Raw genomic sequence first — 7061 nt, 5'->3', positions numbered from 1 at the left:
TAACAAGGAACACCATACCCCACCTAGTTTCTCAGTCCCCTGTGAAACAAAACACTTCAAAGCAAAACAAGCATTTCAAATCTCTCATCAAATACCTCAGTCTGGTTCATGTTATTTTGCTAGACGCAAAATGGCACATTCATTAGGAATCAGTAACTTATCAGCATTGCTATAGGTGTTATGGACATAAACACATATGGCATCCCTAAATTTCCTTGCTTTTACATTGCTTATGGAAGTATTTTCTAATTGTGCATATCAGCTAACCAGTCCATCAGAGTACAAGGTCCACTCCGAGCAAAAATACTTGTCTCTTTCTTCACAGATATGCATGCACCATGCAGCACCATCTTGCCTTCCACCTTTCTGCACCCTATCACCTTTCTGCAAATGCTTACAGCATGATTGAAGTGTCTCTGCATTCACATGTTTCTCTTATTCAGCTATGGCAAGAAAGAATAGTTAAGGTCCTCCAAAATCATAGGGAGAACCTGTATTCCATTGATGACCATGTTACTGGGATAAAATAATGCCCTGGGTTACAAATGCCAGAACCCTGACATCATGCCCTTTGACAATTCCTCACTCACTGCTGTTCATGAACCTGTCCCTGTGGTCCTTCAAGTCTGGCTGAACCAGAAAGAATCCTCCTTGCATGTACCATATGCACTAGCCTTTCACTTGATTAATCAATGGGCCCCACTAATGTGCATCATTAACAGCCTCCATGAAATTTGGAAACCCCAGTCACTGAAAACCAGAAAGACTATCAGGCATATGTTTGATGCTGACAACCCACAATTCAACAAGTTCCAGAACAGGATTGTACACCTCTACCACCAGCTGCCCCGCAAGTGACTAGTCAGCATCATATTGGTTAGCCAAGGGCCTATGGCAATCAGAGAAGGCATTTTCAAATGATGATAACAAGCTGCTCCTCTGTTGCTATAGGCTCAGTCAAACATCTTTGGTGTCAGAGAGGTGGGCAGGCTTCTGACATAGGTTGCAAACGTGTGCTTTCTTGTGGAAGTTCAGGAGCTACTGCTGGGCATTCCATGTTTGCAAAGCGATGTGACCCCATCATGCCATGCTTGCTCTCCTGCTTCAGTCAAATCTGTGCACAGTACTGAGAATGCCTGACTCCCTGAGAAGTGGTATTGTGAGGTTGCTTTACCAGGATACTAAGTGTTTCTGTTAAGTTCTGAGCCTTCTCTACTCCTATTGAAACCAACACCCTTAAACGAGCTTGAGGAAGAAGTTTGGGCTTTATCCTTTAGGCTGACACTGGTCATGGAGTAGAGAACCCCAGGGGCTGCTGTGTCCTTGTCTGGTGAGATGTGGGCATGTGCAGCAGGCAGGTGTGTGGAAACAGAGATATGATTTAACATTCTTGCTAAAATCCTGTGGGTATTTTCATAGGGAGTACTGAGAATGCCTGACTCCCTGAGAAGTGATATTGTAAGGTTGCTTTACCTGGCAGTGGAAACAATAAAAATAGGGACTGAACCACATGGGAGAGTAAGACCAACAGCTAAACCTTGGGGAGAGATTATAACAACTAATGCAAAATAGAATCTTTTGATTTTTGACCGCAAATAATCTAAACTGAAGAGCTGTGTTTTCACATTTCAGATGATCCTTTGGGAGGATGTGCATTTCTCAGTTAAACCACAATTAGGTCTTAAACATAAGATTAATTTTTTTAGGAGTCAATTGCGCCTGTAGACACGACCTCATGTTGGGAATAATGCTGAAGGCATGCCCTGCTGGATCTTGTGGTTACATTGCTGTGTCTTCTGACAAAAAGGTTGTATTATATTAGCAACCAACTGGTATCTCATCTTCTGAAAATCATCAGAATAGCAGTAGTGACTCAATCAAAGTGACATTCCCCCTCCCTAACATACTTGAACAAAAGTATCCAATACTATCGTTATAATGGACAGTAAACCCACAACAGGCAGCAGAAACTGAAAGCATATCACAAATGAGTATTTTAAACTGCTCATTATTTAGGGAAATCAACCTCACAAACTACCAAAAACCTGTTTCCTTATGCATTTCTGTCTTTATTAATGAAAAGATAAAACTAAAACCTCTGCCCTGACCAGTCCTCACTTTTGTAGTTCAAGTCTTTCTCTGTTAAGTGAAGTTGGAAATTTGAATACTGGGGAACTGGCCCCCTCCAGTGGAGGATAGACATCAAACAACAGAAATTATAACAAGAAAACTTAAAGGAGAGCTAAAGAGAACAAACAACATCAAGACCATGAAATGTTTCCTTCATCTGAATAGAGAAAACAGACATTTGGACATACATGCACAGTTCTCCAGTTTACAGTCTGTTAGTGAAGCTACATCACATGAAACACAGGCATAACTTTCAACATTGAATTAGTCTTTTACTTTGATGTAGCTACTCACATATTTAAAAGTTATGTGCTAATGCAGTTTGCTGCATTGGGGACATAGTTCTGGATCAGCTAGGAATATCAACATTTCTTGAAATCAAGCTTTCAAATTTAACATTTGAAATAACTAAACTGTAGTTCTAAATTCACTAGCCATGTAGAAAGTCTTGGATTGGGAAAGGCCTTGGGATTTTGTTTTTAAAAAGTAACAGAAAATGCATCTATCCTCACAATGTGTACATGCATGTCTTAATTACAGTCTTGCAAAATCTGCAGTCCATCATGCAATAATGTTTAAAGCTTTCCTAGATGACACTTTGGGCCCTGAACACCAAATTTGTCATGTGTTAATGCCTGATTACTGCACATAAGTGCAGGAGATAATCAAGTATGTCTATTGAAATATAGATACCATGGGGTTCTCAATATAATTCTTACTTAGGAGTTTTAATATTTATCTTAATGACATGGAAATGGGAGCTAACATTTCTGACAAAAAACTTTCAGTGTAAGCCAGATCTGTAGCACAATTTATCCTACAAGTCCTAGAGCTAAATAAATGAGGGGGGTACAGTGATAAGTAAGAAATTCTTTTCTTAAAGAGTTGCTCCAAAATATACTTCTTAGCTTTGAATGCTGCAGAGGCAAAGCTATGACAGATGGAATCCCTTGCCGAATGGCTTAGTACTGATGTTGAACCAACACCTTTGGCTCTGAAAATGGGCAGATTTTGTTTGTCTGGAGAAGAATGGGAAGACCCTCCTGGGAGACAGAAACAAAAGGAGGAAGTCTGGGATCCCTCCTGTCTTTGGGCTGGACAAAGGGAGAGGCATGTACAGCAATAGCTCAATGGAGCTACATTGACTCTTCCTCTCTGTGCCCCTGCACGAGCCAGCAGAGATGGTGATGCACGGAGCATGGGTTTGCACCCTATAGATGCAGCAGTAGTAAGCAACAACCCACAGAAAGCCCTTTTTTAGCTGCATATTAGAAGCAGGTTCTTCAGGTTTACAATCCAGCCTGAGAGAGAAGGTTACAAAAGCATTTTGGGGTAGGCCTTCAAATTCCCACACTTATCACAAGGTTGACTGATGTCTGCCCTGTAGCATCACCTCAAGAGCCACAGGGACAGTCTGAGGGTCTTTTTGCTTGACTGAAACTTCTATTAGTTCTGTTTGGAAAGGAGATTTTTCAGATTGTAAAAGGAAGGCAGAATCCATCCCTGCTACATTTACCTGACAGATGAATCGACACTGGAAAATAAGTGGCAAGGCTAAAATAAACACAAGTGCAGCCCCTTTTAACCAAATGCAGGAGAGTGACATCAGGGGTGTGTAAAATTTAAAAGGGATGCTGGGACTCTGAAGAGGGAGGGATGACTCCAACCACAGGGAGTAGAGGATGGACCCCAGGGGTCAGGATGGGGGACAATACTTACTGGTGCTGGCACAGAGACGCTGGTGGGCAAATGCTGGAGCAGTAGGTTCAGCAGACGACACTGGACAAAGACAGCTTGTAGGAGCTTCCTGGTCTGCTGATGGCACAAGACTCTTCAGATGTGTGAGACAAAAGGAAACTGAAAGTGGCAGTTTCAGGAAGAAACCATAAGAAGTAATAAGCTAAATTCTGGATATGGGGTGAGACATGACCAAGATGTTGAGAACTCCGGCTGGGGAGGACTATAACTGGTAAGTGACAGTAGCCCTTGGGTAAAGAGATAATTCAATTGAGGAGATAGGGTTGTACCCACATTATGAGTATGAGAAGGCACTCCTGAAGAGACAGAGATGCTAGCGGAGGGAATCATCAGGTGGTTGGTATGTGTGACCAGTGATTTTTCAGCTTACAACAGCCTGTACTGTAGTGAAGGGACCCCAGGACACTGCAGACAGGGCCCAAGAAGCTGTCTTGCAAAGAGGAATCTCAGAAAGAGGAAGATTGGTGAAAGGATTCTGACTCCTCATTGTGCGCTGCTGATTTGGTTTGCTATTATGAGTGATGACAACTCTTTACTTCAAGTTACTACCTTTAAGTTATTACCTTAATAAATGCAGGGAACAAGATGCAGAGATTGGTAATTGTCCATAACTGAACATCTAGGTCCAGAGAGCAAACAAGATCCTCACAAGCCCTAATTAAAAGATCTGTTGACCAACCAGTGCTGTTAAGATCTGAGAGTGGAGATGGACACACTGTAGGGGATAGTGGATCCACATACTTAGACCCCAACATCAGGACTGCAGACATAAGGCAGTCTTCCCAAGTATATTTTTCCAACAATTAATACACCAAGGCATGGCAGGAGAGGGTGAGACAACCTGCCCACACAGGAGAACTCCCTATTTCTGTTACACAGATATTAACCTACTTACTCATTTCACTGAGGGTTTTCCCTCACAAGCACTCAGGCATCAGGCCTCTGGCTCTTCAAATGTAGTCTAACTCAAGGGTCCCTTTCCTCCCTCCTAGTCATTTTACATCACTTCATATGTTTGGGGCTGGAATAAAGGTTGAATGTTTCAAACAAACAAAAACCAGTTGGAATGAAACAGAGTCTGCCCTGTTAACAATCCTGTGCTGGCTCCCCTGCATTTATATGCTTCAATCTTGGAATGAAGCAGAAACATTTCATAGCACAAAATGCAGCTTTGAGGTGGGAAGAGACTGCACCATTTGTAATTTCTATGACAGCATTCTGGAGAAACAAGTCCATCAGATTTCATTTCTAGCATGCTCTGATCCGAAGGCAGTCTTGGGCATATTTGGATTGTAATAGAACTCTAGAAGAGATACTGTTGGCATAAGAAAGGAAATAAGGGTAGCAATTTAAAATATTAAATATGCATGCTAAATTGCTTATGAGCAATATTCAGCCCTTGGTTTGGTATGAAAGACCCATGTGGCCATTCATTATCACTCCAGAAATCTTCCAGCAGGAGAGATTGTGTGAGCCCTTATTTGCTTCCACTTGGATTGCATTAATTCCTTAGAGCTCATCACATTTCTTCACATGTAAGTACAAAGTATTGGACTGTCTGCCTTTGTAACACTGAAAAAAATAAATAGGACTAATATGAGTTTTAGTCCAGCACAAAAAGATTCAAATGGCCAATCAGCTACAAAGAGCAGAAGCACTGGCATTGCCCTTACAAACTGCACTGAATTCTGAAAGTTATTTCTGTGTGTTGACTAATAGCAATTCTTAGATTACTATTGCCAGGTTGCAAACTAACAGATTTTGAACAAGCTCCAGTGAAGGACTATGTTACAGTCGCCCGAGGATGTAGGGGGGCAGTCAGGAGGGCCAAGGCAGAGATGGAGATAGGACTAGCTTCCCGGATTAAGGACAATAAGAAGTCCTTCTTCAAATACATAGGGGGTAAAAAGAGGGTCCCGGGTAATGTGGGGCCCCTGCAGGACACGATGGGCAACTTAGTCATCACGCCAGATGACAAAGCTAACATATTTAACAATTTCTTTGCCTCTGTCTTCCTAAGTAGGGACCAGTTCAGCCACCTCCCTGCTGGGCCCCCCTCGGGCCCCGGGAGAGACACGCCTGGGCCAGGGGTTAGCGAGGAGTTAGTTAGGGTACTTCTGGAGAGGCTGGACGTGTTCAAGTCCGCTGGTCCGGACGATCTTCACCCTAGGGTTCTACAGGAACTGGCCGAGGTCATTGCGGGACCCCTGGCGCGGCTCTATGAGCACTCGTGGTGCTCTGGCGAGGTGCCGGAGGACTGGAAGAGGGCCAATGTGGTCCCTATCTTCAAAAAGGGAAAAAAAGAGGACCCGGGAAATTACAGGCCAGTTAGTCTTACCTCAATCCCGGGTAAGCTCTTTGAAAAAATTATCCTGGCACACATCCAGGAAGGCCTTGCGGGGGAATGCATGCTCAGGGGCAACCAACATGGGTTCATCAGTGGCAGGTCTTGTCAGACCAACCTGGTGGCCTTTTACGATCAGGTCACCAAATCATTAGACGCAGGGGTTGCTGTGGATGTAGTCTTTCTGGACTTCCGGAAGGCTTTCGACACTGTCTCTCACCCTGTCCTCATCAAAAAGCTGGGAGACTGTGGTGTCGATGCCCACACGGTCAAATGGGTCGCCAACTGGTTGGAGGGCCGCACCCAGAGGGTGGTAGTGGATGGGTTCTTCTCGACCTGGAAGGACGTGGGCAGTGGGGCTCCGCAGGGCTCGGTCCTCAGGCCCGCACTGTTCAACATCTTCGTCAGTGACTTGGATGAGGGGGTAGAAAGCACCCTGTTCAAGTTTGCTGATGACACTAAGATATGGGGGGATGTGGGTGCACTAGAAGGGTGCAATAGGCTACAAGCTGACCTTGACAGGTTGCAACGGTGGGCGGATGAGAATAGGATGGGGTTTAACACTGATAAGTGCAAGGTGTTGCACATGGGGAGGAAGAACCGGCACCACACTTACAGGTTGGGGAACTCCCCTCTTGCCAGCACGGAGACGGAAAAGGATCTTGGAGTCGTCATTGACTCCACGATGAACATGGGCCGGCAGTGTGGGGAGGCAGTCAAGAAGGCCAACCGTACCCTGTCATGCATCCACAGATGCATCTCGAGCAGGTCCAGGGAGGTGATCCTCCCCCTCTATGCGGCACTGGTCAGGCCGCAGCTGGAGTACTGC

Source organism: Crocodylus siamensis, chromosome 3, assembly GCF_052110815.1.
Source record: "Crocodylus siamensis isolate JL-2025a chromosome 3, ASM5211081v1, whole genome shotgun sequence".
In the NCBI taxonomy this organism is placed as follows: Eukaryota; Metazoa; Chordata; order Crocodylia; family Crocodylidae; genus Crocodylus; species Crocodylus siamensis.
Note: the sequence above shows the minus strand (reverse complement) of the source record.